Here is a 14,691-nt window from a genome sequence, read left to right as displayed (position 1 = left end):
TGGCAACGGACAGTTAACCCATAACAACGCATGTAAACGCATGGCAACGGACAGTTAACCCATAACAACACATGTAAACGCATGGCAACGGACAGTTAACGCATGGCAACGGACAGTTAACCCATGGCAACGGTCAGGTAACCCATGGCAACGGACCGGTTACCATGGCAACAGACCGGTTACCATGGCAACGGACCGGTAACCCATGGCAACGGACCGGTTACCATGGCAACGGACAGTTAACCCATAACAACGCATGTTAACGAATGGCAACGGACAGATAACCCATGGCAACGGACAGTTAACCCATAACAACGCATGTAAACGCATGGCAACGGACAGTTAACCCATGGCAACGGTCAAGTAACCCATGGCAACGGACCGGTTACCATGGCAACGGACTGGTTACCATGGCAACGGACCGGTAACCCATGGCAAAGGACAGTTAACCCATAACAACGCATGTTAACGCATGGCAACGGACAGATAACCCATGGCAACGGACAGTTAACCCATAACAACGCATGTAAACGCATGGCAACGGACAGTTAACGCATGGCAATGGACAGTTAACCCATGGCAACGGACAGTTAACCCATAACAACGCATGTAAACGCATGGCAACGGACAGTTAACCCATAACAACACATGTAAACGCATGGCAACGGACAGTTAACGCATGGCAACGGACAGTTAACCCATGGCAACGGTCAGGTAACCCATGGCAACGGACCGGTTACCATGGCAACGGACCGGTTACCATGGCAACGGACCGGTAACCCATGGCAACGGACCGGTTACCATGGCAACGGACCGGTAACCCATGGCAACGGACAGTTAACCCATAACAACGCATGTTAACGAATGGCAACGGACAGATAACCCATGGCAACGGACAGTTAACCCATAACAACACATGTAAACGCATGGCAACGGACAGTTAACGCATGGCAACGGACAGTTAACCCATGGCAACGGACAGTTAACCCATAACAACGCATGTAAACGCATGGCAACGGACAGTTAACCCATAACAACACATGTAAATGCATGGCAACGGACAGTTAACGCATGGCAACGGACAGTTAACCCATGGCAACGGTCAGGTAACCCATGGCAACGGACCGGTTACCATGGCAACGGACCGGTTACCATGGCAACGGACCGGTAACCCATGGCAACGGACCGGTTACCATGGCAACGGACAGTTAACCCATAACAACGCATGTTAACGAATGGCAACGGACAGATAACCCATGGCAACGGACAGTTAACCCATAACAACGCATGTAAACGCATGGCAACGGACAGTTAACCCATGGCAACGGTCAGGTAACCCATGGCAACGGACCGGTTACCATGGCAACGGACCGGTTACCATGGCAATGGACCGGTAACCCATGGCAACGGACCGGTTACCATGGCAACGGACCGGTAACCCATGGCAACGGACAGTTAACCCATAACAACGCATGTTAACGAATGGCAACGGACAGTTAACGCATGGCAACGGACAGTTAACCCATGGCAACGGTCAGGTAACCCATGGCAACGGACCGGTTACCATGGCAACGGACCGGTTACCATGGCAACGGACCGGTAACCCATGGCAACAGACCGGTTACCATGGCAACGGACCGGTAACCCATGGCAACGGACCGGTTACCATGGCAACGGACCGGTAACCCATGGCAACGGAGCGGTTACCATGGCAACGGACAGTTTACTCATAACAACGCATATAAACTTATGGCAACGGACAGTTAACCCATAACAACGCATGTTAACGAATGGCAACGGACAGATAACCCATGGCAACGGACAGTTAACCCATAACAACGCATGTAAACGCATGGCAACGGACAGTTAACCCATGGCAACGGTCAGGTAACCCATGGCAACGGACCGGTTACCATGGCAACGGACCGGTTACCATGGCAACGGACCGGTAACCCATGGCAACGGACAGTTAACCCATAACAACGCATGTTAACGCATGGCAACGGACAGATAACCCATGGCAACGGACAGTTAACCCATAACAACGCATGTAAACGCATGGCAACGGACAGTTAACGCATGGCAATGGACAGTTAACCCATGGCAACGGACAGTTAACCCATAACAACGCATGTAAACGCATGGCAACGGACAGTTAACCCATAACAACACATGTAAACGCATGGCAACGGACAGTTAACGCATGGCAACGGACAGTTAACCCATGGCAACGGACAGTTAACCCATAACAACGCATGTAAACGCATGGCAACGGACAGTTAACCCATAACAACACATGTAAACGCATGGCAACGGACAGTTAACGCATGGCAACGGACAGTTAACCCATGGCAACGGTCAGGTAACCCATGGCAACGGACCGGTTACCATGGCAACAGACCGGTTACCATGGCAACGGACCGGTTACCATGGCAACGGACCGGTAACCCATGGCAACGGACAGTTAACCCATAACAACGCATGTTAACGCATGGCAACGGACAGATAACCCATGGCAACGGACAGTTAACCCATAACAACGCATGTAAACGCATGGCAACGGACAGTTAACGCATGGCAATGGACAGTTAACCCATGGCAACGGACAGTTAACCCATAACAACGCATGTAAACGCATGGCAACGGACAGTTAACCCATAACAACACATGTAAACGCATGGCAACGGACAGTTAACGCATGGCAACGGACAGTTAACCCATGGCAACGGTCAGGTAACCCATGGCAACGGACCGGTTACCATGGCAACGGACCGGTTACCATGGCAACGGACCGGTAACCCATGGCAACGGACCGGTTACCATGGCAACGGACAGTTAACCCATAACAACGCATGTTAACGAATGGCAACGGACAGATAACCCATGGCAACGGACAGTTAACCCATAACAACACATGTAAACGCATGGCAACGGACAGTTAACGCATGGCAACGGACAGTTAACCCATGGCAACGGACAGTTAACCCATAACAACGCATGTAAACGCATGGCAACGGACAGTTAACCCATAACAACACATGTAAACGCATGGCAACGGACAGTTAACGCATGGCAACGGACAGTTAACCCATGGCAACGGTCAGGTAACCCATGGCAACGGACCGGTTACCATGGCAACGGACCGGTTACCATGGCAACGGACCGGTAACCCATGGCAACGGACCGGTTACCATGGCAACGGACCGGTAACCCATGGCAACGGACAGTTAACCCATAACAACGCATGTTAACGAATGGCAACGGACAGATAACCCATGGCAACGGACAGTTAACCCATAACAACGCATGTAAACGCATGGCAACGGACAGTTAACCCATGGCAACGGTCAGGTAACCCATGGCAACGGACCGGTTACCATGGCAACGGACCGGTTACCATGGCAATGGACCGGTAACCCATGGCAACGGACCGGTTACCATGGCAACGGACCGGTAACCCATGGCAACGGACAGTTAACCCATAACAACGCATGTTAACGAATGGCAACGGACAGTTAACGCATGGCAACGGACAGTTAACCCATGGCAACGGTCAGGTAACCCATGGCAACGGACCGGTTACCATGGCAACGGACCGGTTACCATGGCAACGGACCGGTAACCCATGGCAACAGACCGGTTACCATGGCAACGGACCGGTAACCCATGGCAACGGACCGGTTACCATGGCAACGGACAGTTTACTCATAACAACGCATATAAACTTATGGCAACGGACAGTTAACCCATAACAACGCATGTAAACACATGGCAACGGACAGATAACCCATGGCAACGGACAGTTAACCCATAACAACGCATGTAAACGCATGGCAACGGACAGTTAACCCATAACAACGCATGTAAACGCATGGCAACGGACAGTTAACCCATAACAACACATGTAAACGCATGGCAACGGACAGGTAATCCATGGCAACGGACCGGTTACCATGGCAACGGACCGGTAACCCATGGCATCCTCACCCCTTCCTGTTACGTGTTGCATGTTGTCCATTGTTTATTTACCTCTCACCAGTCGGCAGCGTCCGCCATGTTTGTCTGTGCTAAATGTCATCTGCGGTGTGCTCAACAGCTATTTGGTCAACAGGCTCTAGAAGAATCAAACTTACGTGAACACAGTCTGTATCCACACTTTTGTTTCCTCTGTGACAGCCATCCTGTTTGGTAATCTGCAAACTCAAGAGCTTGTTGACCACTGTATCGTAACCAGAGTGGTTACTTTGTAACGTCCTCATTGTTTAGTGTTACTGATTTGCCAAAATCACCGTCTCAAAGCCTTGAATTTCTCCGTTTTGAAGCACAACTTCTAGCAGTTGAAATACAAGGCTATGGGAATGTGGCATTCCTGCCACATTTGCTAATTTTGTAGCTCTTATGGACAATTTCAGCTTTAACCCAAAGTTTTAACTGCACAAGTGTTTCCAGATTTTCTGGATTTGAAAATTATAACAATAAACACTCAGTTGTCAGTTTATTAGGGAGCTCAAACTAATGCAGACTAACAACAGTCCTGCAATAAAGGCAACTTTTCATAGTTTCATCTTCATTGTAAAAAAGAGGAAATATGGTTTGTGGTGCTGTTTTCATGTACTGCATTATACAGTAAGGTGTTCCTATTTGCTTTTCTTTTTTTAGCTTAACCTCATTTACAGAAATGAGGGAACAACTGATATAAATTAGGTGTACCTAATAAAGTGAGAACTGAGTGTACATCCTCTGCTCTTCTTGCTTAAAAACACTCTTAAGAAATTGAGATGTAAACAGAAGCAAATGTCCAGATTGACCTCTTGGTCGTCTAACATGTGTGTCCCCCTGTCTCTCACCCCCCCTCTCCATGCCTACTCACAGATCTCCGAAACCAGCCTTTCCTGCGAGCGGACGCGTTGATCCGGAGCGGTTGGAAGAGACCCTAAACCACTTATTCGTCACTTATAGTCCCCTCCCTATTGTAACCCTTCCCTTTGTCCCAGTGGCGCATCTCAACCCTGAGGCTGCAGATCACAAAGACTGAAAAGTGAGGACAGGACAAAGCCCTTGTTTTAGCCCGGTAATTTATTTATTTATGGATGCCCTTTTACAACCACTTTAAATGAGCAGGCATGATTACAGAAGCACAACGCGCTACTACTCCTTCGTCACCGCGAGCAGAAGGCTTTCCCTGCTCTGTCGGCACTGACCTTTGGGAGGATGACCAGAGCACAGGTGAGGCCATCTGAGGACTGGAGGAGGAATTGTGCTTTCACTAACAAGTGCCTGCTAGCATGTGGATCTTAATGTGGACATTCCTAAAACCCATTAATATCCGAAGGTTACGCAGTCATAGCAGGATTTAAACTGGGAGGCAGCCAAGATAAATTGCCGACTCTTCTGCTGCTGCTGGGACGCCTGCCTTTAAGACACCTGCAAAAGCCTCCTGCAAATAACAGAGGAGGTGCGATGTTATAACAGACATTCGTGGACTGTTTCGCAGCGTTACGCCAAGTCTTCGAGACGCCTTCAATCAGACTTACTCATATTGCTCCAGCAATGTTGAACTTGTCTGTCACTCCGGGTGAGACCCAGGTCACAGGCTTGTAACTCCTACTTAACTCAATTACGGTACTGCCCAACAAGGAGATGGCAAACTGGAGAAATGGAGGACTTCGGCCTATTATTTCCTCTATGGCATTTAGCCCAACTGACATGGTCTTTAATGTGAGACTTGAACATGCGAGAAAGGAATTCACATACTCTACCCAATTCCAAAAGCAAGACTGAACATACCGCTCATGAAAATACACTTTCAGCTTCACCTACCCCTGATGTCATCTGAGTCTGTGGCTACACCAGTGTCTGTCCATGGTGGGTTGTCTGAACATACCTCTGTGGTGAGTGAAATTCACTTTTCTCTTTATGCTTGCTCAGAGCCAGCAAACCAGAAAACAAAGAGTTTTGTTTTCAGCACCAAAAGTTTAGAAACTGATTCTTTTGTTCCTGAGTCAGCCAGAACTAAAGTTTTCTGTTTTTCTTATAAACTGGCCCACAATAACTTTATGTTTTCAGTGTGTGTGAGTGTGTTTGCAAATGAAAGTTTTGTGTTTCGCAAATGAAACATTGCCAGGTCTGGATCTATGTTGTTAATGAAAGCGTTTTTTAGTGTTGTCTGTTTGAGCCGGCCTCTTAGTTTTCCACACTGACAAGTAGAAGAAAGACAATTGATGTGTCCGAATTCAGGGGAAGGATGCTCCGAAGGACACTACCTACCTACATCATGTAGGTAGTGTCCTTCAACGGACGGGTAGTCAGGAAGTGAGCGGCTGTGGACAGCCTTTTCTTAATAGAAACTTTATTGAACAAACAAAGAGTATAGAACATAACAGGTTGGCTGTGGACAGCCTTCTAGCCTTCGTTGAACTCCGCCCTTACTTAGGTGTTTTTCCGGTCGCTAGCGCCACAGCGCGAAAACGTTAAAATGGACCCAGAAATGTCGCTCCGTTTTCTTATACATTTTTAATTCTCGAGGAGCTAGAAAAACCTTATTGTCGTCGCCCGGTTGTTTTGTACCTTAGGCTCATCAGAGACAATCATATCCAGGTAAAATAATTTCCTTTAATCTACACGCATTTAGGAATTACTTAGCTAATTACACGGATAATTGAATTATTGCCGATGGTGTGCCAAAAAGTGTTCGCCTGCCAAAAACTGATTACCAATATTTCCGTGTGCAATATCTTCATGTATGTTGGTAAAAAAAACTTCGGTGAATATTGTTTACAAATGGGTTATATATATAATTTAAAAATTACCTGTTTTTCAAGTATCTTTATAACTCTGGTTATAATGTAGGTATAGTTGATATATTTGTTGCACTGTCTGCTGCCCTCCTGGCCAGCTTACTCTTAAAAAATGTATTTTTAATGTCAACAAGATTGTTTGTGAACTGGATAAATAAGGGATAAATAAAAGTCACTGCCAAAAACTGATTGCAGCTTCTACCTTGTTACAGGAATGTTGCTTGTGGCTCAAGGTGACTTGATATCATTAATGAGAGATACATTTGATATGTTTTCCGTATTATAGACCAACAAGTTATTTATAGCAGTTTAAATACGAGCAATCAGTTTTGGGGAAAAACCTGAAATCAGTTTTAGGCAGACGATCATTTTTTGGCACAACACCGGTCATTCTTACACATGTACTGTATTATATAAAATATATAAACTAAATATCTTTGAAACTTATAGAATCTAATCTTTTGGTTTCTTTTTTTACATAGCACTTTATTAAACTGTTGTCTACTACAGAGTTACAAGTAGTATTCTAGTAGTAATAAGGCATCCACCATCTCCTGCTAGCATATTTCTGAAAGCATCTTAGTGGTGTGGCAGCCGTCGAGTGAGCCAGCCCTGCAAACCCTGTGGATGGACGATGCAGTGGACAGGGGGAGGAAGCATCCTAAAGCTCTTTGCAGACCACCCTGTGTGATTCTCCACTCACCCACCAGAAAAGGCAAACCGCAGGTGTCAGTTGCAGCACCCCATCCACGTCTGATCTTGCTCGGGCAGATTCAGCAACACTGCCAGAGACTTCCTGTAATCTATTACAGTTGTTAAAGAAACTGTCCAGGAACAGGTCACTCAGGTTAACCCTGTGTGAACAACTGTAAATATAGTTTTTTCATCTACATACTGTTGGTGTATTTGAAATATTCTTGTTTAATGGTTATTGTTATTTACTCTATTGCTATCAAATAAATATCCATGCAATATTGTTCATAGTTAGTGTTATGTTCATACATGTTACAAATACCTGTAAATAAAATGAGTTCAGTGACAATTACTGTTTGTTTTAATCAATTTATTAATAACATAAAACCTTTAAACTAATGCAACACATATAACAATGTAACAAATATATTAAAATAAATAAATGGTATAATGCATAACTCATTTTGGACCTAATCTTTCAAGAAGTGAAAACAGTCTGTCCATCCTCTCCCTGCTCACCTGTGCTCTCCTCTCCTCAGCCTCTCTTTGCTGCCTCATGTCCTCTCTGATGAGGTCTAGCAGCTCATCAGCCCTGTCTCTTCTCCTGTTCCTCCCTGTTGTGGGTGGCTCACTCCCTTCCTCCTCGCTTTTGTTTTGGTCACCCACTGCTGCGCTTGGCTCTGGAGTGTCCTCAGTGAGAGAGGAAATTTGGACAGGAGGCCTAATTTGGAAGGCCTCCGTCCTATCACCTCATCCATGAGGGCAAACCAGGGCCAAGTAGCAGCAGTGAGATTCCCGCTGACTCTCTCTCCTGAGCCTTGCACTTGCAATCACTTGCAATCCTAAAGGCAGAGGTAATAAAAAAAATGACAGTGGACAAATAAAAACAACACAACAACTCTTAGTAATTGCACGTTTATTAACTTCTGTTCTTAAGAATTATTGTCTTGATAACACACATATGTACTTTGTATTTTTTAACGTTATCCCATGTCTTCTGGCCTGCAAGGGGGTGACTTTCCCCTGCAGGCCCATCTTCTCATGGTTTGTATCGTTCCCTGGGTCTTTTCCCGTGTTGTAGTTGTGTGTCTTATTTTGAAAGAAATATTTACAAGTTACCATAGCAAACGGGGCGCATTGGGGCGCAGAGAGGAGGTTGTTACTCTCAATGTTGGCGCATTTCAGGAGGACGCTGCTAATAAAGTTACACAATGACACAGTTAATTCGCGTTTATTATTATATTTACAAAATACCACAGTGTTTGTCTTGGTCGTATCATTTTATTTTGGTGTATTTTTCCGCGACACCTTAAAGGCCGGTCCGTGTCTGACATTAAACCGGTCTGTGGCACAAAAAAAGGTTGGGGACCGCTGCTGTACAGCATGAGGGTTAATAGGACCGTACTCATATGAATATGATGTGTAAACTGATTTATTCTTATACCTCCACGCCACAGTGGCCCAAAACGCGGGACCCACCATACAAGCTAGTTTACGGTTATTTAAATTGAAAAGAAACATGTCTATGCAGATGCCCAAAGCTTAACAACACAACCGCTATGACAAGATTTTCATATACTTACATTTGAAAGTGTTTTCCTCTCCCGCTTCGACCACCGTCGTTATCAGAAAAAAAATCTCCTGTATGGCCCGCAATGAATCCTGGGATATGGTAGGACACGAAGGATACTTACATAAAATTTGGGGAAAAGTAGGACGCATTTGTCGCCACATTTTGAGTATTCTTTGCATTGGGACAGCCTTCGCCGCTTTGCTATGACATCATTGATCCCAAATATGGCATTTGAAGCATCCTTCCCCAGAATTTGGACACAGCCATCTTCAAATTCGGGGAAAAGTAAGATGCATTTGTCGCCACATTTTGAGTACTCTTTGAATTCGGACAGCCTTCGTTGCTTCGCTGTGACGTCATTGCCTCCAAATACGTCCTTCGGAGCATCCTTCCCCTGAATTCGGACACAGCTAATGTTTTGTCTCAATGTCTCATGACAATGACATAAGCGAGTGCGACGTTCGTGGCAACCGCTGTGTGCAGATCAAAAATGGATAATATAACGAGTGCGGGAGAGATTATGACCATGCAGCGTTTAAAGCGTGGAAGAAAACTTCTTTTTATAGCGAAAAAACCCTAAACTTTCCAAGCAAGCACTGAGTACGCTGCCACGGGAATGTGAAATTTACAGAGAATCTCCCAGATCCTTCCACTGACATGACCGCTGCGGCACACCTGCACCAGGGCAAACCTCCGCCTGCCCCACTCCTGCTAAACAGGTGAAAATAGAGCAACAGGACCGCTGATTCTTTCATTTTATTTATTTTCTGCTGTGTTTTACTTGCATCTATTTGAAAGAGTGAGTGTAAACACAAACAACTATTTTATTTTATATGCCGAAATATGCAGAAAATAGGTTTCAATGTTAAACAAATTTCTTTCAGTCAGAGAATGTTACATATAATTTCATTTTTGCTTGATGCATAAAGTTAAAAGATTCAAAATAATAAAACTAGTTTTAAAAAGAGACTTTTTCACTTAATTACATTTTAGATGATGGATTGTGCAGAGAAAGTAGAATTGGGCTGAAAGATCTATTGCTTTATTACCTATTCAGGTTGTAAATCGTGTTTTTAAAAAGTAACTAAGTAACCAAGCAACTAATTACTTTTGAAAATAAGTAATCAGTAAAGTAACAGGATTACTTTTGGGGGGAAGTAATCAGTAATTAGTTACTGATTACTTTTTTCAAGTAACTTGACCAACACAGGTTAGATTTAGTTAGTTTTATTTCCTGAGTTGCCTATCCCAGAAACTTCCTGAACTGGCCTTTTTTGAGCCTGTTGTCTTGCTTGGGGCACTGGCAGAAATTGGTTGAGATCCTGAGCTCACACTCCCAGAGACTGTCACTCTGCCTGGGGAATTCCCAGAGACTCTGCCTGATGCCAACTCATGTTTGTACAGTGATATGAGAAAAGCGTTTGCCCCCTTCCTTATTTCCTATTTTTTGTATGTTTGTCACACTAAAATGTTTCAGATCATCAAGCAAATTTTAATATTAGACAAAGACATTACAAGTAAACACAAAATGCAGTTTTTACAATTACAATAATTCTACAAAGATGAGAAGGCCAAAATTCCTCCACAGCACTGTGACAGTCTCATTTCCTGTTGTAGCAAAAGCTTGATTGCAGTTGTTGCTGCTAAGGGTGGTAAGGTTTAGCAATCACAAGTTGCTGTTGTCAGTATACTGCTAGACTATTGGGGGTCCCTTTATCCCTGCTATCACCTCCAGCATCCCAAAGGACACTGCTTTCCATGCTGCTGCTGTCTTTATGTTTTGTCCTCAGTGTGTCCAGTGAGATGTCAGTCTTGTCTCTGTATTTCTTTACCTTAATTTCTGTTTAGTTGCTCCTCCCCCGCAGTTTGTCTCCTTTGTGAACAAGTGTTGGATTAATTCTGGGCTTACCTCTTGTTTGTTTTGTTATTTCTTTTTTTTAATCTATTTTAAAATTAGAAACATCCTGTCTCAGAGTGATGCTGAAAAACTAGTTCATGCATTTATTAATTCTAGGCTGGACTACTGTAATTTGTTATTATCAGGATGTCCTAAAAACTCCCTAAGAAGTTGATCCAAAGGTTGCAGTAAGAGAGAGAGCATATTTCTACTATATTGGCTTATTGGCTCCCTGTTGAATCCAGAATCGAATTTAAAGTCCTGCTCCTCACATACAAGGTCTTGAATAATCAGACCCCATTTTAATCTTGAGCTCCTTTTCCATTAGTACCTACCCGGATCGACTCACCACAACTCAACTTGGAACAACTGGTTTTCCATTACAATTGAGTACCCCCTAATGCGTGTAGTCATTGTCAAAGCAACATGGCTAAATGTCCTGTGACGTAATTAATATGCGACACAAATGCTACAACAAAGGTGAATGGTGAGGTGACCTGTTGCTCAGTCTGTGGCTTTTTGTCAGACTCGGGGATCACAGCGGTGTTTTTGTAGACATTTCCCTTGTTGCCGGGTTTAATAAATGGCAATTTTAATTTTCTTGAACAAGGCACTCTCATGATTCATCGAGTGACATCACTGACCAGCCAATTGGTGGAATGTAATCTGACAATGTCATATTTGAGTACCTGGTCGGATTGCTTGGAACCTGATTAGAGCAGGTACCATTTTATAGTGATGGGATTTCCGGCTCTTTTTAGACAACCGGCTCTTTCGGTTTGGCTCACTATAAAGAGCCGGTTCTTTCGGCCCCGAACACGCTCTTCACGTTGTTTTGTTGCTTTAATTAATTTATTATTACCAATAGAGCAGGGCGATATGGCCAAAAATATTTATCACGATATATATTTGAAAATTTGCGATAACGATATAACCGACGATATAATTGATGCGAGACAAAATACAACTCCACAACATTACTAGCGCAAAAAGACAACCTTCCATTTATTTTCACTTAAACAAGAAGCTGGTTTTTATGTACATTAAAGCTTTATAAAAATGTAACAGTGCAAATGCAAATTCCTTGCTGAAAGTTTAACCAAAAGGCATTTCCAGTAGAAATGGGCTGACATATCCTGAGCATAACCATGTATAATATCCACTGAAGTTAAAAAGAGGTGCTTTGCAACATTAAACTGCAGTGTGCAGTACGCATTTTTCGGACCATAAGGTGCACGGGATTATAAGGCACATTAAGCGAAACAAAGCAGTCAGATAAATCAAACTTTATTAAACTCATTCTTCTTGCTTCCTCCACTTCTGTACCATTGATTCATTAATGTTGAATTCTCTGGCAGCTGCTCTATTCCCATGTTGTTGCAGTATATTAATGACTAACCTCGTATTGTGGATGGATTATCTCAGTTGTTCTCCTGACTGAAGTTTGGTCCGTTTACAGCATCCTGCCATGCGATTGCATTTGTTTCTAACCATGAAGAACCTTCACGTTAACTTTTATAAGTGGAAAAGTGTTAGTGTTCGTCCTCCAGCTTCACTGTTTATGTTATGCTAACATAGCTGTGTCGCTAGCGATCACGTAGCACATCATTATATACCAGCTAGCCCAACTTCAGTAACCCTACAAACGTCACTGCTGTTTAGTTTCCTGTCTTCATTTATGTTGGAAGTGATAGCAGAGCTGTACGTTTGATTTTTTTCAGAAATCTCTCAGTCAGAACATGCTATATCATGCTTAGGTAACTAGCGAAACTAGCGAGCTAACTTCTGCTAGCTTCCTGCTAACTTCTAACAGAGGTGGGACCAAGTCATTGTTTTGCAAGTCTCAAGTAAGTCTCAAGTCTTTATCCTCAAGTCTCAAGTCAAGTCTCAAGTAATGTCAGGCAAGTCAGAGTCGAGTCTCAAGTCACTGGTGTAAAAGTCCGAGTCAAGTCACAAGTCTGAAACTTTGAATTTCAAGTCCTTTCGAGTCTTTAAAAAAAACAAACGAAAAAATAATGTTGCAGTTATGCTAAATGTAAATATTAGACCATGTAATTTTAAAATCTGTGTTTTTCTCAACACATACAAAATAGTGAACTTAGAAAATATACACAAATTGTGAAATTGCACCTCTTTAAAATGCAGCTCAATTAAACCTAGCTCCAAGAATAATTTTCACCGACAGTTCTGAGATAAGCTGCATGTTATTCTTGGATGCGGTTGTAGGACCAGCTTTAAAATCGCATGACAAAAATATCATACACATTAAAAAAAACTGTATCACCAACGTAGCCTGGAAAACATTTGCTAGTTAGATGAAGTCAGCTATCTCATCTTAGCATATTTATATGCATATTTATAATTATACGGTTCTTGGAGTGAGTGCATACACTCATGAAGTTTAGTAACTTCCGGTCACTGCAACAAGCCCAGGTACAGTTTACCGACGGATGGGTGCAGGACCTTGAAATGCACCGTGTAGAACGAAAGACCATCGTACGTATCATAAGTTTACCAGTCTCACAAATCGTCTTCATAAATACACATTCGTTAACCGTTTATTAATAGGACCTTTGAGCTCAACGGTAATTAATTAGTAGTGGAAATAATTTCTGGTAGCATCACAGAAATGTAGCAGTGACAATAATATTGTATGCTGTAATCGTACTGGGCAATTAGTGATACAAAAAACCTGTTTTATCCTGTGAATAAAAGTATGTGTTTTTGTCAGTGTACCATAATAACAGAAGCGAAACGCAATACTGTGTCAGGACAATTCACTATTTATGCACAATAAATAAAGGAGCATAGTGCGACAATTTCTGTTCAGCGCCAGACTTGCTTGTAACCTATATCACCAATTATGTTAAGAAAAATGACGTATTAACTACAACAGCAGACTGACCTTTGTGTAAATGCTTGGAGCAGACTAACCTGTGAGCTTGAGTGTTCTGGGACGTTATATTTGATCTTTGAATGGCTGCAATCCAGGCCACCCGTCGCCTCTTTGTTACTTCGGAAACATGGCTCGAACAATTTCTCTTCAACGACGTAATCCGATAACAACCGATCTCTTTACCCGTCGGCTTCCCGTGGCTGTCATGCGACCGGCTATTGCAGTTAATAATACAACAGCTTCTTGACATTTTTGTGTTTCTTTTTATCGCTGTATAACTGATTTTAATTGAAAGCCTGCGTGCGCTAGTACCGCTTGCCACGAGTTCCCAGAATCCTTTGCGGTTCTACCCGTGAATGACGTCACATTTTCAATCTCTATATAATATGCATGTTAAATTTTATATTTGGGGTAAAATATCAAGTCTTTTCAAGTAAACCGGTTCAAGTCCAATTCAAGTCCCAAGTCATTGGTGTAAAAGTCCAAGTCAAGTCACAAGTCTTAGAACATTTTTTCAAGTCAAGTCTAAAGTCATAAAATTAATGACTCGAGTCTGACTCGAGTCCAAGTCATGTGACTCGAGTCCACACCTCTGCAAACAGATATGTATTGTTGAAATTGTACTTCTTTTTTATATTAAAATAACTCATGGATTACATGTGTAGTTAAACTTTTTTATACTGGCAGGAAGAGGAGTTTCACTGGTCTGTCCCTTTTACAGAAAAAAAACAAAGTGGCTCACAATGTAAAATGAGTTTGATATCGCTGCCCCTGCAAATGGCTGTGTAAGTTTTGAAGCCTTGCGCACTGCTCAACTGGTTTGGAGACAAAAATT

The sequence above is a fragment of the Aulonocara sp. 'chitande type north' Nkhata Bay genome, linkage group LG7 (genome assembly GCF_057382095.1).
Source record: "Aulonocara sp. 'chitande type north' Nkhata Bay isolate Kocher_YH1m ecotype deep benthic linkage group LG7, A_spYH_male_GT1.1, whole genome shotgun sequence".
NCBI lineage: Eukaryota > Metazoa > Chordata > Actinopteri > Cichliformes > Cichlidae > Aulonocara > Aulonocara sp. 'chitande type north' Nkhata Bay.
Note: the sequence above shows the minus strand (reverse complement) of the source record.